General features: G+C 37.0%; 1 protein-coding gene across 8 annotated transcripts in view; it reads right to left on the bottom strand.

Annotated features, from left to right (window-relative positions):
- Positions 1 to 12,835, bottom strand: part of WDFY3 (WD repeat and FYVE domain containing 3) — a 285,583-nt gene that overhangs the window by 213,060 nt on the left and 59,688 nt on the right. The gene's annotated exons all lie outside the window — the stretch shown is intronic.

Here is a 12,835-nt window from a genome sequence, read left to right on the forward strand (position 1 = left end):
GGGAGGCCTGATGCGATTCATGGAGTGGCAAAGAGTTGGACATGACTGAGCCACTGAACTGAACTGATATTTATTTTAAACGTTCTATAATAAAGTCTAGCTCTCAATATTTTGGGGGAAAAATCTAAAAAAAAAAAAGCACTGATGTTTCTTTTCAGACCGAAGGATCAAACACACCTGGCTATTCTCATTCTGCTCCTTTTATATTTGACAATTAACATCTCAACTAGAGATGGGGGACAGTGGTAAAAAGCATACAACTAAAATCTCCTAGTTCAGATATCTACTAAAAGATTTAGCATTGGAGGTTAAAATTAAATATATAAATACTAGCTACCTTATCTCAAATGTCTAGGCTTTTGAATCCAATTGCTAAAACAGAAAATATCAGCTATAAGAAATAAAACTGTCTAAAAATGAAGGGTATAAAGTTTCATTTTTCTAACCACCTTCCCCCTACAAAGTATATGTGCATGGGTGCTTTTAATTGCTCAGTCGTGTCTGACTGCTGTGACCCCATGGGCTACAGCCCGTCAGGCTCTTCTGTCCATGGGATCCCAGGCAAGAATACTGCACTGGGGTGCCATTTCCTCCTCCAGGGGATCTTCCCAACCTAAGGATCTAACTGAGTCTCCTGCATCTCCTATATTGCAGGCAGATGCCTTACTGCTTGAGCCACTGGGGAATAAAGTACATATAACATTCTAAAAATTACAATTTGTACTAAGCAAAATATACTAGGTAGGGAATCAGATCAGATCAGTCGCTCAGTCGTGTCCGACTCTTTGCGACCCCATGAATTGCAGCACGCCAGGCCTCCCTGTCCATCACCAACTCCCGGAGTTCACTCAGACTCACGTCCATCGAGTCAGTGATGCCATCCAGCCATCTCATCCTCTGTCGTCCCCTTCTCCTCCTGCCCCCAATCCCTCCCAGCATCAGAGTCTTTTCCCGTGAGTCAACTCTTCGTATGAGGTGGCCAAAGTACTGGAGTTTCAGCTTTAGCATCATTCCTTCCAAAGAAATCCCAGGGCTGATCTCCTTCAGAATGGACTGGTTGGATCTCCTTGCAGTCCAAGGGACTCTCAAGAGTCTTCTCCAACAGCACAGTTCAAAAGCATCAATTCTTCAGCGCTCAGCCTTCTTCACAGTCCAACTCTGATTCAAGAAAATATAGATTATTTTCAGATTTACTTTTCCTTTTTGAAATTACATCAGGAAAGTTATCCTATGGTGAAAACTGAGTCATTCCAAGACATTTTAATTAATTTTTGTTTATGCATAACCTATGCTTCTAGTAGAATATATATTAATTCATTAAAAAATACTGAGAGCTACACCAGGCTTGAGTACTTGAAATATCTGGATTGGTTCTTCAAAGTAATTATCCCTACAGTGAAACTTGGTATTATTTATCCAGGTCTTTTAAAACTTCACTGATCTTTAATTTTTGAATGATTAATTTTTTTAATCTATTTAATATACTCTCAAACTTCAGACAGGGTAACAACTCATTTAATTTCATGTCTAGATTGCTACTAAAAAGCAAAATTTAACACTTTAAACAAAATGAAGGAAAAAGAGACCATGAAATAATTTAATTATACTTTTAAATGGATTTTTAATTTGAAAACAATATTTAAAGAAATTGATCAAGAATTTCCAACATATTTGTTTCAAGGATCATAATGGCTACTAAATATAACATAAATATATTTAAGGAAGATAAGAGGTAACAATGAAACTTGCTGAAACTTCATGAAGCTTGAAAATTAAATCATATAATTTAAAATTTCAAAGACGTGTGTGTGTGTGTGTGTGTGTGTGTACTCAGTCACTTCAGTAGTGTCCAACTCTTTGTGACTCCGTGGACTGTAGCCGACCAGGCTCCTCTGTCCTCGGGATAATTCTGGTAAGAATACTGGAATGGCTGTCATATCTTCTCCAGGGGATTTTCCAAACCCAGGGATCAAACCCACATCTCCTGCAGCTCCTGCACTGGCAGGTGGGTTCTTTACGACTGAGCCACCTGAGAAGCCTTCAAAGACAGTCCTTCACCAAACCTTGGTGATAAAACTAGTTCTTACTGACCTAAGAACAAAACTAAGTTGAAGATGAGAGAGAGAGACCCTTAAATGTATTGGGAACCTAACACATGATAAAGGTCCCAGGAAAGGGTGATTGTTAAGTATTCGGAAAGTGACAAACTCAGAATAAAATAAACAAAAGTCATACCTATAGCCATACACAAAATGTGGGAAAAATTACAAAGAGAAGAAAATATACAAGGATACCTTTATGAATTACGTACACATTTCTTGAGCATAAATTCAAAGCTGTATGCCATAAGCAAAAATAAAATGAATGTGGTTACATAAAAATTAAATGATTCGGCTCAGTAAAGAGCACTGTGAATCATGCAAAAGAGAGGTAATACAACGAGAGAAGATATTTCAAATGTCTAAAATGGAAAGGATTAAAATTTAGAATTTACAAGGAATTCCAAAATCAATAAGAAAAATATAGCTATCCAAATTAAAAAAAAATATGAGCAAGCATACTGGAAGGCCAAACATATCAAGAGATATTTTAATTTACTCAGTAAAAGAAATGCAGACTAAAATATGGAAATGCTACTTTATGTCTATTAGATTAGCAACAGGCAGAAAGCTGGAAAATGCCCTGTGTCCCTGGAGATGTGGACAGGACGCGGGTATTTGACCGATGGGGAAACAGAGTGGTGGAGGACCTAAGGGGCGTAAGCTGTTCAGTACTGCATTCGGCTTCTCAGCATACACACCAAAGAAGGTGAGAACTTGTAAATGGGTGTTTTCTGAACTGTATGCGTGATGACTGGGGACTTGAAGGCTCTCTGGAGGTTCCTATCACTGCCCATCACTAACAAACTTCATAAGCAGAACAGGGTTGGGGACTTCCTTGGTGGTCCAGTGGTTAAGATTCTGTGTTCCCAATGCACAGGGTGAATCCCTGGTTGGGGAACTAAGATCCCACATGCCCTCACATCCTGCATGGTGTGGCAAAAAAATAACAGAAACAAAGAAAGACATCATTAGAAGAAAATTTTTAAAAAAGAACAGGATTGACAAAGATGTAGAATCATTCATATTCAGTTAAAAGTATATATTTCACATGAGTGCATCTTAAAAACAAAATGATGAGGGAAAGGAACTAAGAAATAGGATGAAATATATACAACATACCAGTTCTTGAATACTAGAAATACACACAAGACAAATATTTTACAAGAATACATATGAATGAATGATAAGACTATTGTTTCAACAGAGTTTTTGTCTGTCCCTCACTAATAATACAGCCCTTTAAAGGAAATAATTACTTTGCAGTACTTTTGAATTTAAAATAAGCCCAACAAATCAGTTTATTATATAATAACTATGTATTTATAACTGAAATTACTTAAATAACAACTATTTTATATCTTGAATGACTCTCAATGAAACCATATTTAAATCAGATACAAGTAGGTATATTTTTTCCCTAAAGTGATTCTTAGCTATTCCTCAATTTAGTTTTTTTATTCCTCTGGCATTAAAAAATTTCCTTAAAGGAAACTTCATCTCCTCCCCAAGCAACAAGAAAAAAAAAACAACAACTGGTATCTGTAGGAATATTTGGCTGAAAGTTTTCTGGGTTCTTTGGTTTTTATTTGTTTTATTATCTGTGACTGTTTGAATGGTCAAAACAAAATAAAGCCTGGATCGAGTCCTCCATCCTCTTGAGGAGGAGGCTGGCCCTAAGGTGGCCAGTGATGATAACTTACCACATATTATATGATAAACTATAAGGAAACAGCACCTGACTCAGAGAGGGAAAAGCCAAACCAGTCAACTTCCCTCAGATCCACTATTAGGGAAAAATAAGGGGATGGGGTGGGGAGATAAAACTGGTTTCTTTATTATGTCAAAATCAACTGTGCAGTTTTGAGTAACAAAATAAATCTGAGCTTCTTCCAGTCCTCAGAGAAGCTTACCCATGGTTTCCATCAACAGAAAATCACACTGGGAATACCAAGGTGGTTCTGTAGTATTCGATAACTTAGATTTGGCTTTAATTAAAAAAAAAAAAGGCAACCTTCGATTAGTATCTTTCAGTCATTACAACTTTGACATAATCTGCCTTTATCTCTATGGAGTTATGGTTCAGGATGATGCCTTCTGCCCTATAACATTCCGAATCAAGAGTAAAGTGTAAAATGTCAGCTACTGTTGCTCTGGGTGGATCCCTGGGATACAGCAGTTTATATCAACAACTAGCACATGTAGCATTTAATTTGTTGTGAAATGACAGCTCTTTTAGGATATCTGATTTCACAGAGCTTAGAGTCCATGGTGTGATGCAGGTGTGGCATGTGATACCGGGGAAGTACTGATAAGATACTAGGGGAAAGAAAGTACAGCAGGGAACCCTAATCAAGCTGCAGAGTGGCAGGGTTGTAGGGAGTAAGAGGATCAGGAAGGACTAAGCACATTTTTTTTTTTTAAGATTTTCAACAACAGAAAAAAATACATGAATGGACTTCCCTGCTCATCCATAGGCTACTCTAGCCAATCAGGTTTTTGCAGCTTTGTTCTCTGCGTGTTAATTCTTCACACACAAACTTTTCTACACATGATTTATAATCAGTTTTTCCAAGTGGAAAACACCAGCCATTCTGCCCTTGAATCATTTTAAGAGTCTAGAGGGACAGCCTTGGCAATTAGCAACTGGGGCGGGGGTTAATCCCTAAGGAACTCCTGTTTCCTGCCTCTGCGTCAGTTTTTGTCTAGGAAATAGAGTTAAGATCCACAGCCAAGTACGATGCTAGTTATCTTCACCAAAATGTATTCATTTATTTCCTACCACAAGTGGTACAATGCCTAATTTATAGATTAAGAAACTGACATCCAGTAAGGTTAAAGCAACTTGCCAAAAAGATCCAATAACAAGCATCAGGTGAAATTTGAATTCGAGACACATACATTGAAGACAAGAGCTCTTCTTATTAAGTGGAAGCTGTCTCTTTGCCTTGATGAAATAACTTTATTTATGAAAGCAACTGTGATTTTATTTTCTAACTGTTCCTAGCAATGATAGTACTATTTGTTCTCTCTAAAAACATTTGGACAAAATTAATGCAAGTATTTTTGTCCACAAGAAGTTAAAAAAACATGCACACACAAAATCCGTGTTTACTCTGTGTATCTCCCACCAAGGGTGTAACCAGACTGGCAATAAGAAATATGATTCATGAGTAATATCTTGGCTGAGAGTTCTTAGCATCTCACATCTGACAGACCAGGGAAATGTTACATATACCTAATCACATTTTTCATTTGAGTTTCCTGTTCTCTTTCGTTCAAGTCCTTCCCAGTCCTCATACCAGGCACTCAAACACATAACGCCAAATACGGAATCATATTCAGAAATAGTAAAGAAATAAATTCCTAGAAGAATGAATCAAAGTAAATTACAAATAAAAATATATTACTAGCAACTAAATACAACAATGTATTATGTAATTTAACATGTTCTGAGCAATTCTTTCCATTAAAGAAAAATAAGATGATAACCTCAGAAAAAATCTACTCCAACATCAGAAACTATTCATCTTATTCTTCTATGATTAAAATAATATACTGTTACATTATCCTTAAAAGATGCTGACTTTTGACTTGAAGAGAAATCTAGGTGTCATGGAATGTTTTCCCTGCATATTCACTATAAATGTTCATGTCAACTATTTCTGCCTCCTCTGTTCCTTAACCCTGTAATTAGGCTCAGCTTAGATCGATCTAGCTTATGCCAGTTCGTGAAACCTTGATGGCCAAATTTTCAGAAATTGTAGAGAGTCAGTGTCAAACCTTAATAGCCTAAAACCAGCCATGGTGAGAACATTTTACAAAAGAAGTCACCAAACACTAAAAATGGGGGCTCCGTGGGGTCTTTTCTTGAAGAGACAGTTGCTAAACATTTATCAGCTGACTACCATGCTCAGGCCTCACTAGCACTTTAGGAATTTATACTTTTATTTACTTTATTATATCTCTTTTTCTTTTTAAACTCTGACTTACTGCTTCTATTTATTTATTTTTTCCCAAAGCTTACCCCTGAAAATATTTAGACTTAACCTCAAAGAGTTACAATATCATGACTAAGGATCTAAATTAAAAATAGTCTTTCGCCAAAACAGTCTCACAGGAAACGTCTCCCTGAATCCTTATCTGATTGGCCTGATTTAGCTACTCTGATATTTTGAAGGCAAAATCTATTCCTTGTGAGATTGCTAAGAGTAAATTTTTATTCTGATATGAGTATTTTGCTTGAAGCTTATATATATATGTTCCTCATAAAATATAAATGTATCAATGCTAAAAATTCTACAGTCTTTTTGTCTAAGAAAATAATAAATGATACAGTGTTGAACATCACAGACCTGCATTAAGTATGAATCAATATAATGCCCCAAACAAAAAAGACTAATAGTCTAAAAGTTTCCCTGGTAGCTCAGACGGTAAAGCATCTGCCTGCAATGCAGGAGACCCGGGTTCAATCTCTGGGTTGGGAAGATACCCTGGAGAAGGAAGTGCCAACTCACTCCAGTATTTTTGCCTGGAGAATTTCATGGACAGAGGAGCCTGGCAGGCTACAGTCAATGGGATGGCTAAGTTTTGGACACGACTGAGTGACTAACACACACACATGGACTAAAAAAGTCTATTAGTAAAAGTCTATTAGTCTGCTTTTACTGAAGCAAGATATTTGCAACTTCTATAAAGGCACTGAGAACTGAATTAGGCAGAATGTTTAATCACAGGGGCTGGGAAACAAAGAACAGGCTTTCCACAGACTGCTTTGCAAATAGGTTCTTGCTGCAACATAGGTTCAGCCAATCAAATCTACTCGCCCAAGATTCTGAAAGGCAGAAGTGACACAGAAACCACACTCTTGCTGACATTCACAATGTGAAGCTACAGAGATTTCAAGATTCAGTAATTATCTTCTGGTTGCCGGGAGGCAGGATGCGACACATACGTCTGGCTGCCCGTAATACTGTGTGTATTCTAGAGCAGAGTTTGGCAAACTTTTTCTTTAAGGGCTGGATAATAAATCTTTTGCCAAGTGGTTTCTGTTGCCAGTGTAGTGTGAAAGCAACCATAGACAACAGGTAAATTTAAAAGTATGGCTGCATCCTAATAAGTTTATGTACGGATACTGAAATTTTGTAAAATTTTCAGGTGACACAAAACACTATTCCAATCTTGTGTACTGCTGGTCAGAATGTAAGACGGTGTAGCCAGTTAGGAAACAGAGTGGCGGTTCCTCAAACAATTAAAAATAGAGCTATCATATGATCTAGCAACTCTACTTCTGGGCATTTATCTAAAGAAGATTAAAACACTAACTAAACACTAACTAAAGACATATACACCCCCATGTTCACCTCAGCATTATATACAACCAAGATATGGAAACAATCAAAGTGTCCACTGACAAATGAATGAAGAAAATGTGTACAAGAACTCAATGGAATATTATTCAGCCATAAAAGAAGGAAATTTGCCATTTGCGACTTCATGGGTGGGCCTTACGGGCATATGCTAAGTGAAATAAGTCAGACAGAGAAAGATAAGCGCCATATGATCTTACTTATAAAGTGGAATCTAAAAAAAACAAAAAATCAAGCTCCTAGTACAGAAAACAGTGTTGGTTGCCAGACGTGAGGGGTAGGGAGTGGGCAAATTGGTGCAGGGAGTCAAAATGTATAAATTTCCAGTTATAACATGAGTTAAGTCATGAGGATATAAGGACCAGCATGGCAACTGTAGTTAATAAGACTGTATTACATATTTGAAAGTGTTAACAAAGTAAATCTTTAAAGTTACCATCATAAGAACAAAAATGTAACTATGTGTGGTGATGGATGTTAAATAGACTTATTGTAATGACAGTTTTGCAATATATACAAATACTGAATCATTAGCAGTACACCTTAAATTATAAAGTGTTGGACATCAATTATACCTCAATAATAACTTTTTAAAAACCTATTATTCTTCTTTTGACTTGTTCAACCATTTAAAAACTGCAAAAACTCTTCTTAACTCAAAGGACACAGATAAATTCTTGAAGCCAGATTTTGCCTGCTGGCCACGGTATATTAACCCTTACAATCGCATCCTGACCCACGGAGAAACTAGCAGCTCCCTTGATGGTCCAGCTCCATGATATTGCACGGGAGATGTTTGTAAAAGGTCAACTGTGAGCTTTAAATTCAGCCCTTTTTATCTCTCCATAAACCAAGGAGCCTGGTGGGTTACAGTCCATGGGGTCACAATGAGTTTGGACACGGCTAAGCACACACATATACCCTTAATAAGTCTGTTCCTGCTTAAACTGGCTAGAATGAATTCTGTTCTCTGCAACTAAATCCTGACTGATTCACAGTACTACTATACATTCTTTAGTATCAAGCATCCAGTGGTCAAATGTTCAATGACTTAATAAACGTAATTATTTTTACAATTATTTTATATGAATCAGGATCAAAATAAAGAAGAATTATTGCTAATGGCTGATGATGTCCTTTAAGTCTCTCCACATGGGATTTGCCAGTTTGTACGGGGTACACGCTGCTGCGTATGGGAAGAACTGTGTGCTCATCTATTAAGCAACAATTACGTGCCTGGCAGTGTTCTAGGTGTTTGGAATAGAGAGGTGGAACACACCATTGTGATATGTATGTGTCCTTTGGGAGCTCAGATTTGCGTGAAAGAAAGAAAAACTAAATAAATCAATACACAAGTCTGGTGGTGATGGATGCAAGGAAAAAAGCGGCAAGCTTTGAAAATAAAATGCTCCGAGGTTGCTTGCTTGCTTGAGTATGCACAGTCAACTCAAAATGCCCTTCTGAGTTCACAGCAGAATAGAAATGTGAATGAATGAGGGAGTAATCCGTAAGAATTTCTAGGGGAAGAATTTTCCAGGCTGAGGGACAAGCAAAATCAAAGGCTGGAGGGAAGGACGTGCTTAGCATGGTTGGAGAATCCTAATGAAGCCAGCGAGGTTAAAGTGGGGGAGGAGGGGGGAGTGTTAAGCTGCTGATTGTCTGCACTGTGATTCGGTGTTTACTTCTCTGGCTGCTCCGAATCCACTGATACCAAGGCAACAGCTCTGTACAGGATCTCCTCCACTCGGCTAGGTTTTCCTACTCTTTTCTGCATAAAAACTGCATCTGTGTCTTTTCCTGCAGCCTCACCTGGCCTGCCACACTGAGACCTCTATGCCACCTACTTTGGGAGAGCTCTGTTTAAGATGTCTGCACACGTCTCCATTTGTTCTAAAGGTTACAGCTCTTCTTGCAGTCTGAGGCTTAGTTTTCTCCTCACTTCACTCAAGTTACAAGAGTTCTTCCCTAGTCTTCATCCTTTTAGTTAGCATTAGGAAGGAGAAGAGAATACAAATGCTTTTACTCAATTATCTTTATGTGGAAATCTTTTATCTACTATAGACAAATTTAGACATGCATTAAGAGTAGATCTATAAAAACTGGTAACTCTTGTTTAAAAAAATTAGCACAGAATCAATTTTAATATATATTCAAGTATCTATAAGAAATATGACATTGTGAACTACAGTGATTTTCTACTATGATACTTATATTCAAGTTAAGAAATGATAAAAGGCCAACCAATGGGTACCAATATCCAAATGAATATGCAGGGAAAGTAAGTAAACGCTGAAACAACAGAATAAATGTTAAGTAAATATAGCATTATTACTTCCAAGAACATAAGCTCTGGCTATGTTAATAAAGGCTGACTCGGTTTCTGATTTAAATAATTAACTGTCAAAATGCCTTGTACCTAGTATAAATCTATCTGCATAAAAAGTACTCTTTCGAATCATCTAAAGGTACTTTAAAAATATCAGCTCTTTTAAAGGCAAACATCTTCCTCAAGCTCAGTCATTCAGCTTAGTAAATAACTCGTGTCTTGAATGTAAAGTTGAAGTTTACCTAAATGTACAGTTTACTAAGTTATTACAACATTGATTAGTGAGTTCCAGTGATTATAAATAGTATGCAATTTTGTATGTGTTAACTTTCATTTCCTTGTTTGTTTCTAACACTTCTTCTAACACATCCAGCAACTGTTAAGTGTTAGTAACAGAAAGTTAAACAGATTACCTTCTAAGGGTTCATAGTTAAGCTAAAAGATATTACAGAGGAATGTGATAGCTACCATAATAAACAATAAATAAACAAGATGCTATGACACAAAGGAACATTTAACAATCAATAGAGAAGATGACATTTGAACTTAATCTTGGAAACTGAATAGGAGTTCATTCGGCTGACAAATAAGCCCACCCCTATTTTTGGCCATATACAGACCATGTGCATACTCAACAGATCCAGATCATATGCATACTCAAGAGAGGGCACAAACATGCTGCTGTCTCCTTCCAGTAGGTTAGCAGAGCTGGAGCACAGGGGAAAAGCTGGAAGTGAGGTTTGCATAGAATAGGTAGACAAGGGCAGATCATAAAAGGCCATTCAGTCTGGGTTAACAAAAAACGCAGATTAAGCAAGAGAGTAATGTATGTTGAGAGAATACTTCTAAGCATAGTGTGAAGCGTGCAATGGCTACTTTAATGATCCCTCAGTGATAAAAGCAGGGCCAGTGGGAGTGGGAGTGAGGGGCGATTGGATGGGAAATGTCACCAGTGCAGGGTTAACAATCTGGAAATGAGATGTCTTTCAGGATCAAATGAAACAGACAAAGAAGAATTAAGATTTCCAGACTGAGGTACTGGAAGAATGATAGTGTCATCATCTAGGTAGGGCCCATTCTTTTATACACAGCACATGAAAGAGCCATGAGAAAATGTAAAGCAAAACAGAAACCCAGGAGGTAGGCCCTGGGAAAGAGCAGATATACACTTAAATAACACGTCTAAAACAAGAGGTAATTTACCGGATAATAAGCAGAAATCTTCAAGTTAAATGACTGTGATGTTATTTTTAATTTTCCAAATAGAAAAAACTATAAGCATACCTGCACAACGTTTTTTAAAAAAGCATTTTTATCTACTGAAAAAGATTTTGTGAAATTTAATGTATGCCGAGGGTTAAAATAAATAATACAAAGAAGAAGACAGAGTAAAAATAATAAATATCCCACCACTGGGCCTCAGTTGGCCTTCCCAGAATCAATCATTGTGCTTAATTTCTTTTTTTTTTTTTATTTATTTTATTTTATTTTATTTTATTTTATTTTTTTTATTTTTATTTTTTTAATTTTTTTTTATGTGCTTAATTTCTTGAATATTTTTGCAAAGCTATGTTATATGTGTATAAGCACAAAGATAAGCAATATAATATGTATGCTCCTTTAATAGCCTATTAAAAATAAATTAGAAGATATATACATACTTCTTAAATATGACATTATATTAATCAATTTATAATGGTAGCACTTAAAATCTAGTAAATTAAAAATGGTATTTCTACTCACAAGCAATTTGCAATCTTAATCTACCAATAAACTCAATGGTAGTATAGATTAAAAACAAAACCCCACTAATTTCTTTTCCCATACACTGACCTTTAGGGGATTCCTTGAACAACAGGTTCTGAATGTGTGAACACAATAGGGCCCATTCCCCTGATGGTATTTTTACTCAAGACTTGAAATCTGGGCTCCAACTGGAAAGAAGGTGGAAAAGATTATGAATTTAGTCTCTTAATTCAGAATATTTTACTCGACATGGCTAGCCCAGGTCCACTAATTTTCTTACACAAGAGGGATTTTCAACCCTGGTTGGACACAGGAGTTAACTAGGGACCTTGAAAAAGGTTTCTGATGCCCAGGACCCACCCATTTGAATTGAAATCTTTGGGGCTGGAGCCCAAGTATTGCTTTCACAGGTTCTCCAGTTGATTCTAACAGGCACCCAGGGTCGAGAACCACTGCCATAGAAACGTAAGGTCAGATTTTATGGAAGGCACTCTTAACCTTTTTATCTTGTTAGTAAATAATGTTCAGGTCTGGGAAATGTACTTTTAAAACTCTTGGGCAGAGGTGGCTGTAAACCATCAGCGTGTTGCTAAGACAGGACAAAGTGACCCAGGAAATCTCACAGGGCAGCACTCAGTGGAGTTTCATCTTACATTCCCAGGTCAAGCCTAACAGCACAGGACAATCCTGCTCTGGATAACTGCATTATGGAAGAAAACAGGACCGAATGGTGGAAATGCTTTTAACTCTCCTTGGCTTACAAAGAAGTTACATACTTAGAGACAATCAGACTTGTATTAAAATTTAATAACCAAAGAGCCAGCGAGAGTGACTACTGCTTGACTGCAAAAAGTCGGAAGCTAAGTGAGAATATTAGACTACCAATAAGTTGCACATTCAACACCTCTTTTATAGGGATTCTAATCTAGTGAACATGGAAGAAATTAAGCCTGTGATGTCCAATATGGCAGTCATTAGCCATACTTTGTAATAAAGCATACATAAACAGTAGCACTTCCCACTCACGGATATAATATTCCAACCATCTCATCAAGACAAGTAGGAGGACAACGATCAGTACAAAATGTTCTTCTACCCCTTTGATGTTGTCTTAGGGCTTCACTGCTTTTTCAGAAAAGCATAACTAATTGCAAACCATAACCAGAAAGATACACCTCCTTTGTTTTATTCACCATCTCCAGTTACTGATACATCCGAGATTCTTTGCCTTCCTTTGAACCTCACACTCCTGCTCTGTGGCCATGGGAATCACAAAAAAACACTACTAACAAAAA

This window comes from Bubalus kerabau, chromosome 7 (assembly GCF_029407905.1).
Source record: "Bubalus kerabau isolate K-KA32 ecotype Philippines breed swamp buffalo chromosome 7, PCC_UOA_SB_1v2, whole genome shotgun sequence".
NCBI classification, from domain to species: domain Eukaryota; kingdom Metazoa; phylum Chordata; class Mammalia; order Artiodactyla; family Bovidae; genus Bubalus; species Bubalus kerabau.